This window comes from Pinus tabuliformis, chromosome J, assembly GCF_031772625.1.
Source record: "Pinus tabuliformis cultivar Carrire ecotype Pingquan chromosome J, CPIR1, whole genome shotgun sequence".
In the NCBI taxonomy this organism is placed as follows: Eukaryota; Viridiplantae; Streptophyta; class Pinopsida; order Pinales; family Pinaceae; genus Pinus; species Pinus tabuliformis.
This window is the reverse complement of record NC_142295.1, coordinates 15,002,632-15,026,096: the sequence shown is the minus strand read 5'-3', so window position 1 is coordinate 15,026,096 and position 23,465 is coordinate 15,002,632.

Below are 23,465 nucleotides of genomic sequence, written 5' to 3'. Positions count from 1 at the left end.
AGAAAACAACATGCAGGTAATGCGGGAAAGTAATGTTCCAATCTCAGAAAGTGATGATGATAAATCAGATTGGGAGATAAATTGTGATGTGGCAAAACATGTTGTTCCAGATCTCATAAAAGAGAGTTGTATTGTCGCGGCTGCCTCAAATGAAGAAAATGGAGTAGCAGACCTAAATGCTCTCATCTCACCAGCACTAGATCTTCATGAGGAGGTAGTTCATTGCCTCTGTGAAAAACAAGACAAGATCTTCGTTCAAGTAAGTGAAAAGGTTTCTCTGGATGAATCTATGATAGCTGATAGAAATGTTAGTGTTGGGTTTCACGAAACATCTGAAATTTCTTTTCTCATGATTGATGAATGTAATGAGAATCTGGCTATCATATCATATGAGGATGACTTACCATATATTCAAACTACAAAAGATCAGACCATTCAGGATTCCATTTCAGATTCTTCCTCATATGTCTCATGTTTTGAAATGTTATTTCAAGAGGAGATCTGCTCATCTACTTGTTCAGAATTTTTTGAGGACCAGGAACATACTCTTTCTGGACTACATGATGAAGGAAGATCAGAATCAATAGAAAAAGACACCTTGCTCTTTCAGCAGGAGGAAAGACTTTATGTTTTTCAAGATCCAATGGCAGATCTCTTGCAGTCAACAATGAAGGTGATTATTGCAGTATTCAGTGATGAAGGAGAATATGGTCAACTATGTTTTTGGATGCCCAGTGATAGGTTTGTATTGTTGACCAGAAGATCTAATCAGGAGAATCAATCAAGAAGGCATCTGCTTGATTGGTTGCATTGGCATTTTGATATAGTTTGATGTATATTGTCTTGTAAGAAACACAGGTGGTTGTCATCATGATTTCAAATCTTGATGGACTGCTGCCCTTCAATAAGCTTTGTAAGTTTTTGTTTTAGTTAAGTCAGTCATGAGTCATTTGTGAGTCAGTTTTCAGTCATGTAGGTTTCATAATTGTGTCGGCTTGAGTCAGGTTTCAGTCAATAAATGAGTCAAAGTCTTGTATTGTTTGTCAAATAATGACTCCATTGCCCAATGATCGAAAGGCACTGGTCTGCTCTCCCAGAGGTCTAAGGTTCTTGGTACCTCCAAGGAGCTACCATCCCCATTGGAGCCAATGTTAGAGTCGGTCTAGAAGCCCTCCATCAGGGATCAAAACTATTTGCATTTTGCATAAGTAGGTGTCTCATCAGTGTCATTTCATTGCATTCCATTAGGCATGCCATAACCCTGATGGAGGAGCTAGTGTCTTTATTCCCCTCTTGGCACTGCTGGATCAAGTTGTTTCAGTCTATAAATTCTTTCAAGGTTCCTTGTCTTGTCAAAGTCCTAGGTCTAGGTTTTAGGTTCAATTTGTCTTTGAGGTCATGTCTTTAAAGGTCAATAAATGCCCAGCAGGCTAGAGCGATGACTATCCAATGCAATGAGTGCTAAGTGAACTATTCAAAAATCATGAGAAATTAGTCAGTTACGACTACCTCTCATGGAAATGGTCATACGTTTGAATGACTTACTTAACGCAGTTGAATCCCAAAAAATGATATCTAATATAATGCATTGCGTAAATCCCCCATACTTAAATTCAAAAAGAGTCAAGGGATCTCTACTTGAATGGTTCATGAGGCACAATACTTGCTAAGGTTTTGCAAATGGGGTAGCAAGCTAAGTGGGCTTGATTGTGGGGAAAACTCCACAGTTAAGCGCGCTTGAGCCAGAGGAGTTCTGGGATGGGTGACCTCCTGGGAAGTCTTGGTTACCGGGTGCAAGCCCCGGAAGTGATGATTGATGCTATGTGATTCGTTCTCCACATTTCACTAGTTTCAATCCCACTTCTTCACCCCTGTGAGCATCACCCGATGCAATGAGTGCTAAGTGAACTATTCAAAAATCATGAGAAATTAGTCAGTTACGACTACCTCTCATGGAAATGGTCATACGTTTGAATGACTTACTTAACGCAGTTGAATCCCAAAAAATGATATCTAATATAATGCACTGCGTAAATCCCCCATACTTAAATTCAAAAAGAGTCAAGGGATCTCTACTTGAATGGTTCATGAGGCACAATACTTGCTAAGGTTTTGCAAATGGGGTAGCAAGCTAAGTGGGCTTGATTGTGGGGAAAACTCCACAGTTAAGCGCGCTTGAGCCAGAGGAGTTCTGGGATGGGTGACCTCCTGGGAAGTCCTGGTTACCGGGTGCAAGCCCCGGAAGTGATGATTGATGCTATGTGATTCGTTCTCCACATTTCACTAGTTTCAATCCCACTTCTTCACCCCTGTGAGCATCACCCGATGCAATGAGTGCTAAGTGAACTATTCAAAAATCATGAGAAATTAGTCAGTTACGACTACCTCTCATGGAAATGGTCATACGTTTGAATGACTTACTTAACGCAGTTGAATCCCAAAAAATGATATCTAATATAATGCACTGCGTAAATCCCCCATACTTAAATTCAAAAAGAGTCAAGGGATCTCTACTTGAATGGTTCATGAGGCACAATACTTGCTAAGGTTTTGCAAATGGGGTAGCAAGCTAAGTGGGCTTGATTGTGGGGAAAACTCCACAGTTAAGCGCGCTTGAGCCAGAGGAGTTCTGGGATGGGTGACCTCCTGGGAAGTCCTGGTTACCGGGTGCAAGCCCCGGAAGTGATGATTGATGCTATGTGATTCGTTCTCCACATTTCACTAGTTTCAATCCCACTTCTTCACCCCTGTGAGCATCACCCGATGCAATGAGTGCTAAGTGAACTATTCAAAAATCATGAGAAATTAGTCAGTTACGACTACCTCTCATGGAAATGGTCATACGTTTGAATGACTTACTTAACGCAGTTGAATCCCAAAAAATGATATCTAAGACTATCCAAGTTTTTCTTCAAAGATTTCTTCAAAGATTTCATCTTGTACAGCTAATTTTAACCTTGGATTTAAAAAACCTGTTTTTAAGGACAAGGTCTTTTTCTCATTTTTGTAAAAAAAATTGTAAAAATTCAAACATTTTCAAAGGACAGCATACAGCCCTGGTTCCCTTTGCCAAGATCCTAAGAAGCTATCCCTACAAGAAATTTTCAAGACAAAGCATCAGTTCAAATTATTTCAGGACAAAAGGAAACCATAAAGTCAGTAGCATTTAAATTTTGAAAAAGTGTCAAGTTAAAAACATTAGAAAGAGGGTTTGAGGAGAAATTAATTTGAATCAAGCCTATAAAGCCCCTCTCTCCTTCTATTTCATCATCATTTGCCTCAAAGCAATAGTGAAGAGCGATTTGGGCGATTTGGAGAGAAATTTAGCAAAATTGGCAAGCTGAGCCCGCGCGTGACCTGTCAGCACTTGCGCGCGACCTATCAGGGGGGTTCCTCCAGTTGAAAAATTACACTGGCGCGACCTATCGAGCGCGCGCGACCTATCAGCACCTGCGTGCGACCTGTTGGGAATTCATCTACAAAAACCGCCAGTAAACTCCCAAACGACCTCAAAATTCTTCAAGACTGCAGCATTTAAACAGTCAAAACAGCAGGGTATCCCATGGGAGGATTTTATCTCTCGAGAGGCTATGTTTCTCCAGGTCAATGCTCATTTGGAGAGGCTGCTGGCTAAGGCCAACAAAGATAAGGACCTGCTCCGAAACATGAAAAACCACTATTGGGCCCGAATGCACGTATGCAAGGCGAAAATGAAGGTGATTCAAGGGCGGTTGGCCAAGAGACTAAAACGACGAAAAAGGCCCGATCCCCTCCACATCTTGGCTGAGGCTTAATTGAAGGAGCATGATATTAAATGACCTCACTACAGCACAAATTTCAAAAAAATTTGAGCATTTTTGGTCTTTTATGAATTTTTGGACAAAAAACAGGTTTTTCTCCTTGATAGGTCACGCGCCGCGCGCGACCTATTCCATGGGCAACTTCATTTTGGGAAAACTCAGCATTTCTGGATTTTTCATGCAAAGATACACCTGCTCAGCAATTACCAATAGTTTTCATCAAGTTTTGAGCCTCCAGAAGGTCAAAAAACATGCAAAAATTGACTTTCTGCCACCTTTTTGACAAACAGGGAGCAGTCTTGGGAGATTGCAATTTTGGACGGGCAAATGGCCACCAAATTCAGAAATTCTAGTTGGGTTGGAAATTAGACATCCAGATCTTTCCAACAAGCCCACTTTTGCCTCATTTGGACACCTGGAAGTGCCTCAAACGGAGCTCCAAAGAAGCGCGACCTATCAGGCAATTTTCATAATTTTTCACCTACAGCTCAGGAATTCGCCCAGCTTTGGCCAGTTTTGATTTGGGAATCGTTTTTTCACCCTCTTTGATGTAATTAATGTATTTTCATGTTGATATGACACTTATTTACCTATTCTAGAAGATTAATTCATGAAATAGCAAACATTTAATGAATGAATTGGTTTCCTAGCTTATAGAGGCAAGTTGTTTTGACTGCCTAGATTTTAGTGCTCAGTTTAGAATTGGTTGAAACAGCTCCTAGAAGGATGAGCTCGACCCCTAGAGGCAAGGAAAGATGTTAGATTTCCTATATTATGTACTTTCTTGGTCATTTTCATGGTTGGACTCTTGAGGGAGAAAGCTCTATTGTATTATTCATTGTATCTCTGCAATTTTGGCAAAGGAAGAAAGACCAGGGTTTTGCAGTCCTTTTTGGGATTCCTGTGGTTACATGTATTGATGGTGTGCTTCTCTTTGTACTTGTAAGTGTGTTATGTGAAATCATCCTCTTTCTTTTTCTTCTGAAATTAGGCAAATGAAGTGTTAAAGTAGAATTCATGATTTCCATGCTCTGCTTTTAAGTTTGCTTAATATCAATGTTTTCATCTGTTTAAGGAGAACTCAAGGTGATTGCTTGCTCTCCTTAGCTCCTCACTGGTCATTCCTACCCATTCACTTAATTTAAAGGCATCAATACAGTCTCCTACCTTGCCCCAAAGAACCCCCTGCAAAAACTGTGTCTAATCCCCGCACCCAAAATTGCCTTTCCCCGTTTTTCCACCAAAATCCAAAAAATCCCAAAACAAACTCTTTTTATCAGTTTACTAGCCTAAAATCAGTGTTTCCTTATTGGTTATCTCGCTCGTTGAAGATCTTTACCGAGATAGATCGGAGAGAGCCCTCTCCTGCCCCGTAGGGCTAGCTACGAGGCTAAGTGGTTTGATGTTGCCTTGGAGTTTACCTTTCTCAGCCTGAGGTGAAATTTCAAGCACTAACACCTTAGATCCCTTGTCTTACTGATTTTGATTTGTCTTTTGTAGGCTATCAGGTTGCCTCAGCTGCGATCTTCTTTAGATTTTCTTCTGCCATGATCTTCATTTTCCATGGTCGCAATCTGTCAAGTCACCTACATAATTCTATTAGAGCTGCAGATTGTTGACAATTCCGTAGCTGCTTTGTTTTTGAAAAGAGAAAAGAGGGTTAAAAGGAAAATGAGACTAGAATAAGGAAACAAAAATCTAATATGCCAAGAAATCTTGGTTTCAACCTATATTTTCTGTATAAACATGCCAACAATGTTGGTTTTCATGTTTATACAATTATTATCATTATTATTATTTTTATTCAATTTTTTTTAAATATTTTTTATTTTGAAAAGAAAAGTAGAAGGCTAAGTTGGAGAGGAAGAAGAATCTTCCTTGATCGACTTCCAATCAAGATTATGTTGCAGATTTCTTATGAATTCTTACCTTGTTATTGGTTTATGATATATTCGTAATCTATGACCATTTACAAGGAAGGTTACTTTTTCTTCATCAATGTTTCTGATTCTGGCTACTCCATTATCAAAGACAGTTTGATTCTCATAAGGACCAAGCCAATGATTTTGAATTTTTCCTTGAAAATCTTTGAATTTTGAATCAAAAAGCAATGCCCAATCACCAAGATGAAATTTTGTTTCTTTGATAAACTTATCTTGCCACCTGGATCTTTGTTTTTGTACTATATTAGTTTTATGAATAACATCCTGGCGTATCTTATCAAGTTCATTCAATTGCTCCACTCTTTGTCTTTGGGCTTCTGATATATCAAGACCTAATTTGTTTGTTGTTTTAAATGTCTTTATCTGGAACTCAATAGGAAATAGGACTTGCTTTCCATAAACAAGTTCATAAGGAGTGTGTCCTGTTGTATTTCTACATGTGCTACAGTATGCCCATAAATTTTCTAGAAGCTTTTCTTCCCAATCCCTTCTATGCAGATGCACAGTCTTGGTAAGAATTGCTTCAATTACTTTATTGGTATATTCAACTTGTCCATTGGCTTGTGGATGATATGGAGTTGACTTCCTATGTTTTATTTTGTACTCCTCCATTATCTTCTGTACCAACTTGGATGTAAATTGAGTGCCTTGATCTGTCACAATTTCCATTTGGACAACAAAACGAGTGAAAGTATCCTACAAAAGAAATGAAACTACAATATTTTTTGTAGAAAAAGGAAGTGCTCTAGCTTCTACCCATTTTGTGACATAATCTGTACAAACAAGAATCTACCTTTTTTTTCTTGACGGTGATTGATTGGACCAATAAAATCCAAAGACCGTTTCTCAAAACGTTCAATAAGTACCTGAGGTTGTAGAGGAATTTCATCAGAAGGAATAGGTTTCCCCAATCTTTGACAATTGTCACACCTCTTAACAAATTCCTTGGCATCCTTAAAAATAGAAGGACAATAATATCATAAGAGAAGGACATTATAAGTAGTTCTTTTATTAGCGAAGTGTCCTCCACATGGTTCATCATGACAAGCCTTTAATATCTTTGGTACTTCATCCTCTCTAACACATATTCAAATGATTAAGTGAGGTCCTGTCTTATACAATTCTTCATTTATCCATGAATAAGATGCACTAGTTTGAATAACCTTCCTTTTCTCTCAAGGAGTCAAGTATGATGATAACTTCCCTGTAGCCAAATAATTAGCAATATCTACAAACCAAAGAGATTTAATAGATACTACAAAAAGATACTCATTCGGAAAATTATCTTCTACAGGAAAATCATTATTATCATTTTGGATTCTAGATAGAAAATCAACAAATATGTTTTGTTTTCCAAGTCTATCCAAAATAGTGATATTGAATTCTTTTAATAACAATATCCATCTTGTAATTCTTCCATTAGAAATTGATTTATTCATTAAATATCTAATTTCATAATGATTTGTGTGAATGAAGGTTTCATAACCATTGATATAATGTCTGAATTTATTGATGGCATGCACAACAGCTAAAAACTCCTTTTTTGTTACAATATAATTCAACTCTGCAGGGGTCATATTTTTACTTGTGTAGTAAATGAAATAAGGAGATAAACCTTTCTGTCTTAATACAAATCCTAAAGTTGTATTTGAGGCATCAGTGGAAATGTGAAAAGGTAGTTTCCAATTCGGTCCTCTTAAAATGGGTTCTTCAGAAATATTTTCTTTCAATGTTTCAAAAGCTTTTTGGTAGTTATAATTCTAGATGAATTCACAATCTTTTGTAAGAAATTTGAAAAGTGGAGAGGCAATCTTTGTAAATTTTTCTATAAATATTCTATAATAGCCAGTAAAACCAAGAAAACTTCTAACATCCCTTTGACATGTAGGAAGTGATAATCTAGAAATGGCTTCTACCTTAGATGCATCCACTTTAATTCCATCTCCTAAAATATGGTGGCCTAGAACAATTCCCTCAGTAAAAATCATAATAAATTTTCATGGATTAAAGAGAGATTTGTTTCTTTACACCTAATGAGATTTTTTTCCAAATTTTTAAGAGCTTCTTCAAAAGAATTTCCATAGATAGTAAAATCATCCATGTAAACTTCCACACAATCATGAATTAGATCAGAGAAAATACCTAGAACTTCCCTTTGGAATGTTGGAGGTGCATTACATAACCCAAAAGGAAGTAATCGATATGCATAGGTTCCCCATGAATAGGTAAAGGTTGTTTTATCTTGATCTTCTGTAGCTACTCTGATTTGGTTATATCCACTAAAACCATCCAAGAATGAAAAGTACTTTTTCCCTACTAATGTTGCAAGAACTTGATCTATAAAAGGAAGTGGAAAATGATATTTTAAAGTATCTTTATTCAATTCCCTATAATCGATGCATACTCTCCATTTTCCATTCTTTTTCGAAACAGTTACCAAGGGTGAAACCCAATGGTTGTCTGATATTGGATAAAATAAATTCACATTTAACATTTTTTGTAATTCCTCTTTAACTATTTCTTAGATTTGGATTCATTATCCTCTGATTATCAGATTAGTCTAGCATTTTCTTCAATATAGATATGATGCATACAAGCGTTTGGATCAATTCTTTTCATATCAGTGTATTCCCATGCATAAGCAGAGGAATGTTATTGCAACATATTTATTAATTCTTTCTTTTGAGATTCTTCTAGATTATTATTAATATTCAAAGTTTTCCTTGGAAAAAATTCTATTAAATAATTTCCAAATTATTTAGGGACAAAGTCCCCTAGGGTATTGGGTCAATACCCTAGCAGATTGGGGGTTATCTACAAAGAAAAACAAGCATTCCACACAGCCATGATGCTAATATAAAGAAACTACACGAAGAGAGGTGCACTTGAGGGTCCTTCGTTTGGGAAGATCTAAACGCGTCCAAAACACTCTTGGAGTTCCTCTCGATCCTTCAACCTGCAAAACAATCAATTCAAGAAAGCATAGCAATATATGGACCAAGCATCATAAGGAAATCAACTTCATAGCATATTGAAAAGTAGTTAGTTATACAATTGAAACAACCATTCATATGTAAATCATAACATTGATATCATAAGCATGAAGAAGATTAATATCAGGAACAAGACAAGTGTTTCTTTTATTATAGATAACTAAAGTACATAAAGGAATGATTTCACTTGAGTCTTCCTTTCACAGGCTCCAATCAGAATTGTCCTATGGATTCGTCTAATCTCAAGCCTTCAACAAGCTCCTTCCATGACTCACTCAAAGATATCTCAACTAATGGAAAGACATCATAACTCAAGGAAACAAGGGTTTCCTGTAATGGGGGAAGTGCTGGAAGCACAAGGATCTTCAGACCTGATCAGGGATAATCTCAGCAGAGTGATTTTTCTCTCTATTCTCTCCTCCTTAAGCCTTCCCATTGAAGCCTTTTTATACTTCTCCCAAATTAGTTTTTTAGTTGGGAAATCATTGGGAACAGTTGGGGCACAGGACTAATAGGTAATCAACAGGTAAAACCCGTGATCTCCACCCGAAATTAAGGAGATTTAATTTTTTTAAAGTGTTTTAAGACATATACGTGGGTTGGGTATAGACAGACCCACGTACACACGTGTTTACATCAGAGCAATGTCATGTATAGGGAGTAAAAAACTGTTTTTTAAGTATTTGGACCAAGTCTGGAAGGAGGGGTTTCCCTAGGCCATGAGTGCAGCATCACGAACATCAAGAGTGAGATTTGGAGCTATAAAAGATGCCCCTTAATATATGAGGTTAGAAGGGGTACATGATGACTGAAATGTATTAAGTAAGTGCATGGAAAGGAAACTTGTCAAAAACTGAGAAGGACTTCACCAGAGTTCAGCCTGCCAAGCCACAAAAGGAGATCAGAAAGAAACACTGTCTAAGGCAGGCATACCCATGTTCAGAGAAAGTAAAGCATGTCTGCATATCAAGTACATTCGGATCCACTAAGTATACAAGTATAACAGACTGGAAAATACATAATGGATCATCTGATCATGATCAAACAAGTACATGTTTGAATATCACATATAAGAACGTCAATGATGCTGAAGGATGAAGAGGATCACTGATATCAAAGACTGATCCAAAAAATACCAAATTAACATGATGGAGTAAGATGGTACTACATTGCAAACTTAGGTGCTAGCATATAGAATGTCGCCATGAATAACTGCAACATATAAGGTGGAGTGGTATCAACTAGCAGCAACAGGAGCAACTGTCAAGTGAACCAATGAATGCTGATGCAACCTGAGGTCTTCATCGACCGCCGTGGTACATTTCTATACCATGGGAATAAATGATTTGAAGTCGACCATTTGAGAAATCGTTTGATTACCGGTCATTGATGTATACCATTAACAAACGCGAGACTACTCACCGATAATGATAATGAGTGTCAAGGTACCTAGTACAATCTAACAAGTGTGAATAGATGAGTTGGAGTCAAACACCTGTAAGAATCTATCAATCAGGAGACAATGATGGTTTCCCACTGTTGATAGTGAAGGATCTGCGACTAATGATTGCAAACCCCAAGGTATTGCCAAATGGACTCTAGATCTTTGCCTCAAAGCAATGAGTCGTAGTCGATAGGGAAAGATCCACTAGAAGGAAGGCATTAAGGCATCCTTCATCAATCTAGCACGAGTGTAACCCATAGGCAAATAATGTGGAAGGAATCAGACAAAAAAAGATGTAGTAACCGAACCAATGCATGTTCCCGGTGTACACAAGATGTGGCTAGTGCACGACAGAAACCCTCTAAACCAACCAATAATGAAAGCTGACACAGAGGCGAGGTATCCACCAATAGGGTCAAATGGAAACCAAGGTACTGCACGAATCCCAATGTGTGATAGTGTAAGCTGATGTCGAACACAAGGGAAACCACTCAGTCAAAGATCCATGATACTGATCGATGCTGAGCACAAGGTGACCTATCAATAATGAAAATAGGGCCAGGGTGTGGCTCTAGGCCTGTCCTCAGAGCAAGATGTTGTCATCGATAAGGACAAGACCCGCTAGCAAGAAGTCAATGGAGACCTTCTCAAATCAGCATGAGTAAAGGACCAATATAACTAATTTGATGATAGACAAGACATTGACAACTAGGGATGGCCGACTAAAAAATGAGTCAAGAGACACCGTAGAGAGGCCGACTCGAGCTAACTTCCCTTGAACAAAAGCACGACTCAATGTGACTATGTGGCAGCATATGATGACTCTGTATAAGTTTGTCACGTAGGAGGCACGAACAAACCCTCCATATGATTGGAAGAAATAACCAATCGGGGGAGAACTGACTCAATAACAAGGTTAGGGCATACCTAAGTCAAACTAAATCCTGCCCAAATAGAGGAGACTTTGTTTTGAGTGCTTTGTTCAAGGGTGACACGATTAAATCTAGCTGCCAACAATAAGTGGAAATATTGTCCCATTCCCGCTCTTTTTGGAATATATAATTTTTTTAATCTTTTTCTTTAAGCTGGAAAAAGAATAAAATAATGCTATAGTACAGTGGAAAGAATGAGTGTCAGTGAAACAGATGATCTAGTTCTTGGGATTGGAACAATCTTATGCTCAATGCAGTGAGGTGAAAACTGGTCAAAGACACTCAAAGGCGTGTTCCTTTCATGGGTCAAGGTGTGTCAAGTTACAGAAGTCAAGGGAATGAAAGTTTGATTTTGCAGTCACCATGGTCAAAAGTTGGCTTAAACATGAATCCAAGTGAAGTCGGCTCAAGGCCAAAAGGTGCAAATGGTCAAAGTGCAATGAAATAGTACAACTTGACACAAAGGAGCCTCTAGGGTATAAGGCCAAAACGAAGCAAAGAAGCAAATAGGAATGAGTCTTCATCACATAAGTCATGGCATGACTATAGAGGACTCCCGAGCCTACTCAAATCGAAGCATCATGGGCAACAAATGTCAATGAGGTGCTAACTACGATGCCCATGAAAAGGATGGCTCTACCATCGTGTCATGATTTAAAAAATCGGCGAGTGAAGATGGTTTATGAACCATAACATGATGGGATTGACCCTATGGCAAGTGTATCAACAAATGGAGGCTAGTATGAATAATGCAACGGAAAAAATGGCTTCCATAACCTATATGCAAGTGAGAAAACGATACCTACCATGACGGGTCAACAGTCATGGAACTGTCTCAAAACTGCCGAAAAAGCGTCCAAAATGTCCTGAAAATCAAACCATTCTCGACATTCCAAGCTCCCAAGTTAAAAGTTACATGAGAAAAAACAAAATCAAGTTTTGAAAAAATTTGACATTTTCAAAGCTTATAAAATAGTTTTTGGACTCACTATTATCACCGTTTGATCTGAGAGCAAAGGAGTGGAGCAAAAGGAGCAAACTTTGCCATTCACTAAATTCGACCGTTCAACACCAAGTAACCCTTAAACTTATCTTGCATTCAATTGTGATTAGTTTGAGTTTCACCGTTGAATTATTGTCAAAAATTTTGTCGCGGCGTATACGTGGGTTGGCTATGTGCAACCCACATATACGCAGGCCCTAGACGCGACTGTGTATGAAACGGACCCACGTATACGCCGCAAAAACTTCAAAACAAAAATCTAACAGTCCAAATTTGTTTTTTCTTCAGGATGCCAGTCACTTGGAGAGAAAGAGAGCATTCCTTAGTGGATGATGAGGTTATGAATGATCCTAATGCCCTGGATGCCTTAAGAGGGTGTGGTTTGCTAAAGTTCTTTAAAATGCCAAATATGAAAGCAAACAGTCACCTGCTCGAAATGCTTATTCACTACTGGAGCATCGAGGATGACTCATTTATGATTAATCAAATGCCACTCAAGATAGAGATTGAGGATATTTATTTCATCACAAGCCTTCCCTGGAGGGGAGAGGTAGTACATTCCATGGGTAGATCACGAGGCAGTCCTCGATAGGCAGTCTCTCTATCGAGGACTACGTGCATATATATTTCCCGGGTTATCCAGAAAAGGTTGGAAGTAAAATTCCAATCAAGCATGTGGAGAGTTTATCATTGAGGATCATCTTGTTCACTATAGCTAGAGTGAACGGATCAACTTTCTTACACCAGGCTTCACGGCTAGTCATGAGCTTGGCGGTAGGACTGTCTTACCACCGTATTTGATTGGTGTACTCCTCTTCTCGCCAACCCGAAGAGATAGCTTACTTCTATCAAGAAAGGGCAAACCAAAAAATTTAGGTATGGAACTATTTTGTGCTCTTTCTTCTTTGAGAGGGTCCCAGCACTCCATCCTAGAGTATCAGTTTCGATCAGCACCCCACGAGATCCACGAATGGGCAGGTGGGCTGACTTGATGAAACGACTAGGAGGTGGGGATGTTCCACGGACTACTTTCAATGATGACTTCTTCTCCTGGTGGGAGCAGCAGATCATTGTCGTAGATGACTACCCTTATGCTGGGTTGGACTTTTGAGGAGATCCCGATCTAGCTTTACCACCAACCGCAGCATGGGGCGATATAGGTAACAAATGTTTTTGATTTTATGATTTTTTATGATTTTTCAAATATAATAATGAATTTTGAAAAATATTTTTGATAGGATTCAAATGACTAATATGATGATCATGTTCCAGATATTGGGCTAGTACGACCAGATGGGTTCCCACGGCACAGACGTCGCGGCTAAGGAGCTGAAGAGGTGGCTGCAAACATAGAGCGACTTCTTCACATATTTCAGTGGCACTTGGTGAGACTAAATCACCGAGTACCAATGGAGGCTATAGAGGATCTCCCTATAGACATGCAGCGTCATGTGGTTGGCATGCCACGAGACTGGGTTTGCACTCTTAGGTGTGTGGCCAAAGCAGTAGTCGCATACTTAGCCGCTCATCCTGAGCCGGGGCATTAAACGTACTGGACATGATTATGGGCATTTGAGTCCCAATTTTTGTATATTATTTTGGACACACTTATGTACACTCTGTTGGATACCTATACCAATAGGTTTCATATCTCATGATTGGCAAGAGAAAGTCCAAATATGCTCTGCTTTGAGTTCACAAAGATCCCATATTTCCGAGAGAACAAGAAGGTGTGTAAAGTGTTTCAATGTTGATGACCTTATTTTCCAATTTTTGATGGATGATCCAACAGTTTAATCTGGATCATGCCATGTGTTCAATTTTATGCTATAGAATAGAGAAAGAAGTCTGTCCAAACAGCTGAATCTTGGCAGACAAGCTAGTTTAGGTAGAGAAGAAAAGGTTCCCAACAGCTTAATCTGGGACCTTGGAAGAGATAAGGGTAGAAGTAGATAGAGAAAGCAAAAGAAAAAGCCAAAGAAAAGAAAAGGCAAATAAGGGTCTGCAAGTCCAAGTGCACCCCCCAAGAAGAAATAAAAATGCTAGGTAAGTAGCTGGGTAGGTAGTTGGGGTTGCAGAAAGGTTATCCCCATCATTGCAAGAACAGTGATGGTGGGCATCAAAGCAAAAGGTTACAGCAGGAAGCATGACTAATTTCCCTCATTTCCCCTCCAATTTCATTTCTAACATTCCCCCATCAGCTTAGATTCATGGAAAAGACTAAGGTTTCATGGTGGTTCTTAATCTTTAGAAGCCACATTTCTTGTCTAAAAATCTTTTCATTTTGATCTACTCTTAAAACCAAGTTTGTTTCACATAAACTTAATGGTTTCCTCCTCCACTTACCCCCTACTCCATGCTAACACTAACCCTATTATATAAATCCCTTATATCACCTTTTTCCCTAATATTACTAACACCAAGGTGTATAAACCCCAAAATCTTATAAATACCCACCCCCTTGGCATTATAGCCAATAAAGTCTCGAGTCAGGGATCAAATGACACCAGGTCATGTTGATGAACCTATGCCAACTACCCCTTCCCCTTCATGAGCTGATTCCTCTATTTTTACCCCTTTTGCACATAAAAAACCCCTAAAGGGCTTAAATTCCACCTTTACCCGCTTCAAAGAGCAAAAAACTATAAAACCCTCTTTCCGCTCTATAACCAAGGTTGGCGCACATAATTTGTTTTTTAGAAATACATTGGAAAATCGTTCAAAAACATGTTTTATTGCCTCCGCCCACTTCCGTATACACTGCCCATGTCACCTCCCCGATGACCATTAGATCAGGCCCTCCAGATCCGACGGCCCTGAATGCGTCGGAGTCCTTCCGACGTCCGACAGTTATATGTACTATCCCCCTGTCACGTCAGTCATCCGACCACCGTCCGATTAACCTCTGCAGATCTAACGGTCACCATGACGTCGGAGCTCATCCGTTGCCCGAAACTTATCTCCCGACGTCCGTATTTTGAGTACGTCACTCCGCTGCCACGCGCCCTCACCACAATGCGTCGGAGGTACAACTGCAAATACCGCCCCCGTACCGGAAGCGGTGCGATACGAAACCACTGCCGGTTTCCGGTTTCCTCATCCCGCTCGCTTACATCCTCGCCGCGTCAGCAACATGTCATCGCTCCGTCACCCAGGTACGCTGTCCCGTCAGCCTCTTGCCCTGCCATTGGTCCACCTGTCCTGCCATCTCACTGCCCCTGTGGACCAACCAGACCCCGCCACGTCACCCGATGACGTCAGCATGACGTCATCCGACCTTGACCCCACCAATGACGTCATGCTGACGTCAGCACGGATTCGCGCCAAAAGCACCAAAAGGTCTATTTTAGCCAAAAATTCGTGTTTTTTACCATTTTTGTGCATTCGTCGTTGTTGTGTTCTGCATGAAAAACTACGTTTAAACCTGCACCAGCCGCGGAAAAGAGTTTCCTAACCACCGGAACGTCAATTTCCTCAGCGCCAACAAGCTCTGACCGACCCAAATCTACAGGTATTCCTCATTTGAGCTCTGAAACTCCATTTTCACTGCATTTCGCATGTCAATGAGTAACAGACCTTAAGACTCCAATTTCACCGTTAAATACCATCAAGTTGACATTTAAATTGAACCAGAGCCGTCACTAAGCTACTGTCAAGCCAATTGTAGGCAATTCGAAACAAAACTGTCACTGGTTCGCGCAATCGTGAACCCGTCACCGGCAGGAGATAAATACACCACAAAAGAGCATCCTCTGAACATTTCCGCCACCCACCTAATCACACAGAGGCAGTATTTCAACTGCTACAGCCTTACTTCCACCTTTCACTTACAAAACCAACATTCTCTGCAAAGAAACCTTGTTGGTGTTACTCTGCATAGTAACACAGTCCTTGGGTGAACAGAAATCCTAAAGGAGAGCCATGGACCCCCCTGTAGCTCCTATAGCCCTCAATGTGGCTCCCCTGAATGTCCCTAATAGAACATTGGACACCAGGGCATTAGCAGACTTGGACTACAAGATATCAGAGGAGATGTTGAGCAGAAGCAGGTTCCATTTGCAAATCCTAAATGAGATAAAGATCAAACATGAGAGGGGGACAGACATCCTGGGAATTTGGGATTCATTCCTTCCAATATTCAAGCTTCCTCAGGTTAATCAATTCCCTGAGCTTGTACACTTAGTTGCTGACCACTATGATGCATCCCAGAGGGCAGTGCTGGACTCTTCAGGCTCAATTCTGTTCCTCATTACCCCTGAAGCCATCAGGGAGATGTTGCAGTTCCAGACAGATCAAAAGTTGGTTCCTCTATCATTAGCTGATTTAATAGTACAGGGAGCCAGGATAACAGAGGCACAAATCACAAAGCTTAATCAGATTTTCATCAAAGCTGATACTGTGCAAATTCCTCCCATCCATTATCTCTACCTCAACCAGTTGGGCTTAGACCTTGTTGACATGATCAGTCCCATCCTGGGATATGATTCAGTGGAGTATGTGGATGAAACTGTTCTACAAATGATGCTTATGTTTTCCCCAGGAAAGAAGCCAATCCACTATGATTATGCCACATACATATCAGATAAGATGCATGATCAATTGATGAATTTATCAAGAGAAAGGGTATTTAGATACACCTCGTACCTATATCATCTGCTCCTTTACTTCCAGCATGATAAGTTCTCCTTCCCAAAGAAGAGAGTAGATGCACAGGGCAATCTGAGATCAGTTGTGTATTGGACATCCGTTTTTCACATAGTGAGCTGTTCCCCATACACCTACTGCGAATTTATTGATCTTTTCATCCATCCAGCCTTGACTCTACTGTTGGGTTCACCACCTCCCAGATTGACAGATGAAATGCAAAGACTCCTGCATTTATCAAAAGCATACAGTATTGGGGATTGGTATTTCTACCAACACCACACCGTTATCAGACTATATGGGTGTGAGTTGCCCCCATTTAAACTACCTAGATTTGTGCCTATGAGGTTACTTGCCTTGGAATACTTCAGGCAGTTTGGTATGTGGATATGCTCCACTTTTCAGGAAAAGGTAAGAAGGCACAGTTAAAAATCAGAAATCAACTTGGCCATTTACTTCTCAATGAAAGGGATGAAGGGTGGAGAGAGGCAGATAGAATACTTGGGTGCCTTGGTCTCAAATACAGCTTCGTATGGAAACCCTATGACCCCAATAACTTCATTACAATGAGGAGGCTCAAATACAAATTATCTGCTTATGGTCATTATAGCCTTCCTAACTTAGAAAAATATGCCAACCAAAGCAAGTGGAGAAGAGGAACTTTAGAAGAAGATGTGACTCAAGAAGAGCTTAATCAAAGAGCTCTAAGAAACCTCAAGAAAATGGCTGACCTTGAGTTTTATTCACAGGTCACCTCACTGCCAGGCACACAAATTGGAGCAGCAGCGTCTTCCTCAACTGCCCAACATCAAGCTACAAGAACTGGTGAAAATATCTCAGAAAAGGGCAAAGGCAAAGAGATGGAGCAGGAACAGCAGGAACAGCAGGAACAGCAACAAAAACAACAGCAGCAAGCAGAAGGGCTGCAGCAAGGGCAGCAAGAAGAACCAGAACAGCAAGAGCAACAACATCAAGAAGAACAAAGGCAGGAGCAGTCTGCCCAGCAAAAGGAAACAGTGGAGACTCCTCAGACCACTGAAAAAACGGGGCCTACAAGACAAGACACTACCTTTGATGCCTCGGTCCTCCAAACCCCTCAAAAGGAGGATACATTTGTCTTTAGAAAAAGAGACAGAGAGACTCCCCTGACATCCTCTGTAGACCAGGGAGAGAAAAGGCAGAGACTCAATGATTTTCCAGAGGAGGATATAGCAATAAGAGAGGCATTGGGCATGGGCCCACCCAGCAGAGAAACTTCAGCAAGTTCCTTCCAGCAGGAACAAGACAGGACCATGGGAGGGGAGGTCAGCTCCTCCAGCCAGCAGAAAGAGGGACAAGTAAGCATCAAGCAGCAGTTTATAGACATCAAGAGGAGGAGTGACCCTATCAAGGTACAATTGTACAATCACCTGCTAAACATGGCTCCTTCCAATCAGCAGAGACTTATGTCTGCTTTTGATGTAAGTGAAGGCAAATTGACAATGAGTCACTTTATGCCTACAGCACTCCGGCCACAATCCACTGCTGACTACCTTAGGACCAACCTAGAGGTACTTGCCAAAGACATACACCCTATGGACAAAATTGAGCTGCATAAGCAAACTGGAGAAATGGTGTATGCTTCATTGGCCGACAAGACTTTGGATAATTACAAACTAACCAGCAGTCTGAATGCCACAGCTTCCCAGCTAGAACTGGAGAGGGCCTCTTCTCAGGCCAAAGACAACAGGATAAGAGCCCTGGAGGAAATCATTGTAGAAATTGGGCACAATCCCAATGACATCAAAGGGATACAAGAGATCCTGAAACTCAGAGATGCTGACATGGCTACACTGAGAAAGAAGATCAAAATTCCAGCCACTATCCATCCACAGACTGATGAGGTAGCTAAGCAAAGGTATGAGCAGGATTCTACTGACCTGCTAATTTCCATTTACAAAGAGCTTGTGAAGGCACAAGAAAAATTGGGGCAATATGAAGCTGCACAAGCACCTCTACAAGCATCATCAAAACAAGCACAAGAAGGGAAGACATCTCAGCCCCCTCCTCAAGTCATCAATCTTGAGGAGACTGTTCCTACTACTGTGCCTCCACCTCAGCAGGCTGAACAAACGGCCACATCTACTTCAGCAGCACCCATCAGCACAGATCAGAGCCTAGATATGCAGAAGCTAAAGAATGAAATACAAATTTTGGAAGCCCAGATGACAGAGCTGAATGAAACTAAGGAAAAGCTGGCCAAGGTAAATGAAAGGCATGATAAGACAAAGAGAGAAGTGGGAGAAAAGGCCAAGGAAATCAAAGCTCTTAAAGACAGAATCAAGGAGCTTGAGAATGAGCTCAAGCTAGATAAAATCATAGCTGAGATCAGAGCAATGATATGGTCCAATATTGGTAAATCCATCAACAACCAATGGCCATACATCAAGACAATCCATGAGCAACTAGAGCTCATTCCAAAGGCACAGAGGGAAATCCGAACATCAAGGGCCTTATTGGGAAATATGCCTGAAGTTGCTACAAGAATGATCAATGTGCTCAATCACAAAACAAGTTCTCAGTTAGCCACCATTGGAATCACAAACAGAACTGAGACTATTCAAATGATCAAGAGGGTTCTTACTCTCAGAAGTCTAGTGCAGACATTGGACAGGAGAACCCAGGATATGCAGACAGAGGTAAATAAGTTCATGGAGAAGTTTCAGGTGTTGCAGAGTAGAGGACTCCCTAGCTTACTGAACAGCGGAGGGAAATTATTCACCCATGAACAGTATGCTAAAAGAGTAAATGTTTTTGCCTCAGCACAGGTCAATGAGAAGGCCAGCACTTCAGAAGACACAGGGCCTATTACAGGACAGATTTTCTATAGTAAGATAGAAAATCTACTTTTTATAATGAATGAAATTAATCACTTGTTTGATGTAGCCCCAAATTTTTTCAAATACACAGAAGCTGAAGAGACAATGGAGGCCATCCTCAAGCACCAGCTCCCTACACAGGAATGGTGGACAGATGCAATCCAGAGAATTTTATAAACAGTAACTCATGCACCAACTTCTGTTTTTCCTACAAATTTTGATGAAAAGAAAAGTCAACAAAGTCAGCAGGCATCATAAAATCAAAGCTGAGCCAACTCAGCAGATGTAGCGGCCAACAAAGCAGAAAAGGGAACCACAGCTGGCAAACCCGAGAATGCACTGCGCAGGCAAAAGTAAATGCGTATCTCCAGAATTAATACAGAGTAATGCAACCGACTCAGTGACTCTTAAAAGTCAAGACAATCCTCTGACAGACATAAAGGGCATTTACGCTGCATTTAACATTGTAATAACTTCTTGCCTACTTTCTGAACACTACTGAAGATATTTTCTCTCTCTCAGATGACTCAATACCTGAGATATTTTGTATACATATTTCTATATAAACCCCTTCGCATGAGATAGCAAGGGTTGTTGTGAATTTCTCCTGAAGAGGCTCTTATGCTGTAATTGTTTTCTGAAAGTCAATAAAGGAAAGCAATGGAATTTCATGGATGTTTGATGTGTTGAAGATGTTCTGTTCCTGTTCATGACTGCTGGATCCCTGCGTATCTTACCATGCAATAAGTCTCTGTAACCTTTTCCATGTTTAGTTTGTTTTATTATAAATCCATATACGCTATCTGATTTCCGATATTAAGCAACAGAGAAAAAGAATAACTCCCAGGATTTGCTCACTGAGCACCCTGAGTTCAGTCTGTGTTGTTTATAAATGTTTTCTTCAGGTGTAATCTATATAAAGTGTGATTCTTAAGCTGCTGCACTTTCAGAATACATCTTTCATATTGGCCACTGTCACAGGAATTCAAACTTTGCTCCTGTGCTCTGCGTTCATTTTCATTTCACCAACATAACAGAAAATTCTTAACAGATTTCTGCTGGTTGACACATATCATCACTCAAGTTTAAATTTGTCTGTTAGATACACATCAGGCCTTGCAGTTAGAACAGTACTCAACATTTAAGATCATCTCACAGCATCTAGACTCCATTGCCCAATGGAAACTCACCATCAAAGTATTACATCATAAGACCTGAAAGAGATCCTTCAACCAAAACATAAACAAAACCTGAGCATCATAGCTAGCCTAAAACACAACTATAACAAAGATAAATCATAAAGAGAGAGCCCTCTCTGGTTGCAGTTGGGCTAGGAACTGTAACCCAAAGATTGGTTAGTGGTTACCCCGGCCGTATTCCCTTGGGAGTCATAGGGAACAACCTGGGTGTTAACATAATTGGCGACTCCACTGGGGATCTTCTTAGGATTTTTCAATTACTATCTGTTTTCCAAAGTTACCATCAAACCTGAAATCAGCCAAGAGGCCTTAGAACTGTTTCTGCATCACATTAACAGCTTTAGGGAGGAGCTTGTTTGGGAAATCTTCGTCTTAGCTTTGAGAGTATATAGCCATTCCAAAATCTTTATCCAGTCCTTGCAGGTATAAAAACTTCCTACAAAATCCCAAAAACAGGTTGGAAGCTGGCTCCTAAGAAAAATCCTCGGCATACTAGGGCAAATCCTGACCCTAAACCACCCATCATTGTTGATAATCCAAATACCATCCAAAGAAACATCCGGAGACAGCAAAAGCAGGAAGAGCCTGCTGATGCAAATATAAGTTCGGATCATCCCAGCCTCATTCCCACTCCTTGCAAAGTTCTTTTCCGGTCCACCCCTGGTTCCCCTAGTTCACCATCAACATCGCAAAGTCCTCCTCTCACATCTGCATCCACTGCACATACTCCTTTGACCAGTCTCCCACTAGCTGCTGTCCCATTTGTTCCTATTAACCCCCTAAACCTCATAAATATGGCTAACAGGTATGCACCTCTGCAGATACCAGCTAATGCTGCGGCTTTACCTCAAGATTATCAAAGTAAAATCTCATATTTTGACTCAAATGGCTCTCTAACAGCTATCCAGCATGCCAAGAAGATGCAAGACCACTTTGAGACCTATGAAATAGATGATGACACTGTCAGAATGAGAATTTTTGTTCAAAGTTTAACTGGGGATGTTAGAACTTGGTTCAGATCCCTCAATGCAAACTCCATTACAACACCTGATCAGCTTTACGAAGCTTTTACTGAGAGATGGGAGAAGAAGAAAGATCCTCTCCACGTACTTGGTGAATATGACACTATTAAGAGAGGTCCCCAGGAGACAGTTTTGGAATATTGTGCTAGGTTTAACAATGTATATAATGCTATTCCACAGAACTTAAGGCCTCCTCCTGATTTAGCCCTGTATAAATTCCCTGATGGTTTTGACCCTGATATGGCCTATCAGTTGAAGGAAAGAGATCCTCCAACCCTTGAAGAAGCTCAAAGGGTTGCTGTCACAGTGGAAGCTAACCTAATTGCTAAAAGAAACAGGGCAAAATTGGAGAAAAGGACTGCCTTTAAAGAAGAACCTTCGGGCTTTGATCAAAAGCTGGATGCAATACTAAATAGCATGAAGAGATTGGGTGAAAGAGTGGAATCAATTGAAAGAAAGTCATCATGGGAAGCACCACAAAACAACCCTCCTAGAAATCCGAATTTTAGGAGAACCCAAAACCAAAACATTGGTAGAACAAGTGCTGACCAAGACATTAGACCCCCTTTCCAAGAAAATTATGCAGAAACTTCAACATCAACTGAACCTAATGAAGACCCTGAGATTAATCTAATGGGTCTAGATGGTAAAAGCCAGGTTTTCTTAACACAAGAGGACCATGAGGATGATGAAATCAAAATATTCCAAACTAAATCAGGAGAATCCTTTGATTTTAAACAAGGATATGATAGTGCTGTCTATGAAGTTCACAAACAATACAAGCTAAGGAGTAGGACTGTAAATGTAAATCAGCCTGAAAAGATAAAAGATAGACAGCAGTCTAAAGGAACCATAGTCACGGAACCTAATGACAAAACAAACTTGCCTACAGAAGAAGTGGTGGTTGAAGAGGTCACCACACTTTTGTCACCACTACAATGGCCTATGGCAACCTCGTCCTCTCACCCTGACTTAGATATCACCCCTCCAGACATGAGCAAAAGGGGCAGGTCTCAAAGTCAAGATGGAAACCAACAAGAAGATGAAATGAGCAAAGAAAGGGCTGCTATTCATAACTCCAAAACCCAAGCTGATAAACCTTTTGACCTAGGCACAGAGATTGGCAAGCTAAAGATAGCAATTCCCCTCTCAGAGCTAGCCAAGCATGACATCTATAAGCAACAGATCAAGAAATCTCTTCAATTCACTAATAGCAAAGATGATGTAAATGTGCTAGATGACACTCCGGAATTACTGTTTGGCCCAGAGGTAGATGGAAAAACAATGGTCACAGGGATATTACCTTTTTATGTCAGCTTGCATGTTCATGATAAAATACTACATAATGCAATGTTCGACTCAGGCGCCTCTCACAACCTTATGCCAAAAGCAGTCATGGAAAGATTGAACTTGGATATAACAAGACCATACAAAGACCTGTTTTCCTTTGATTCTAGCCAAGTCAAATGTTTGGGCCTAATAAAAGATTTATGTGTATCCCTGGTTCAATACCCTAATAAAACCATTCTAATGGATGTTGTAGTCGCTGATATCCCACCTAAATATGGGATGCTGTTATCAAGATCATGGGGAGCCAAACTCCAAGGCTCCCTGCAATTAGATATGT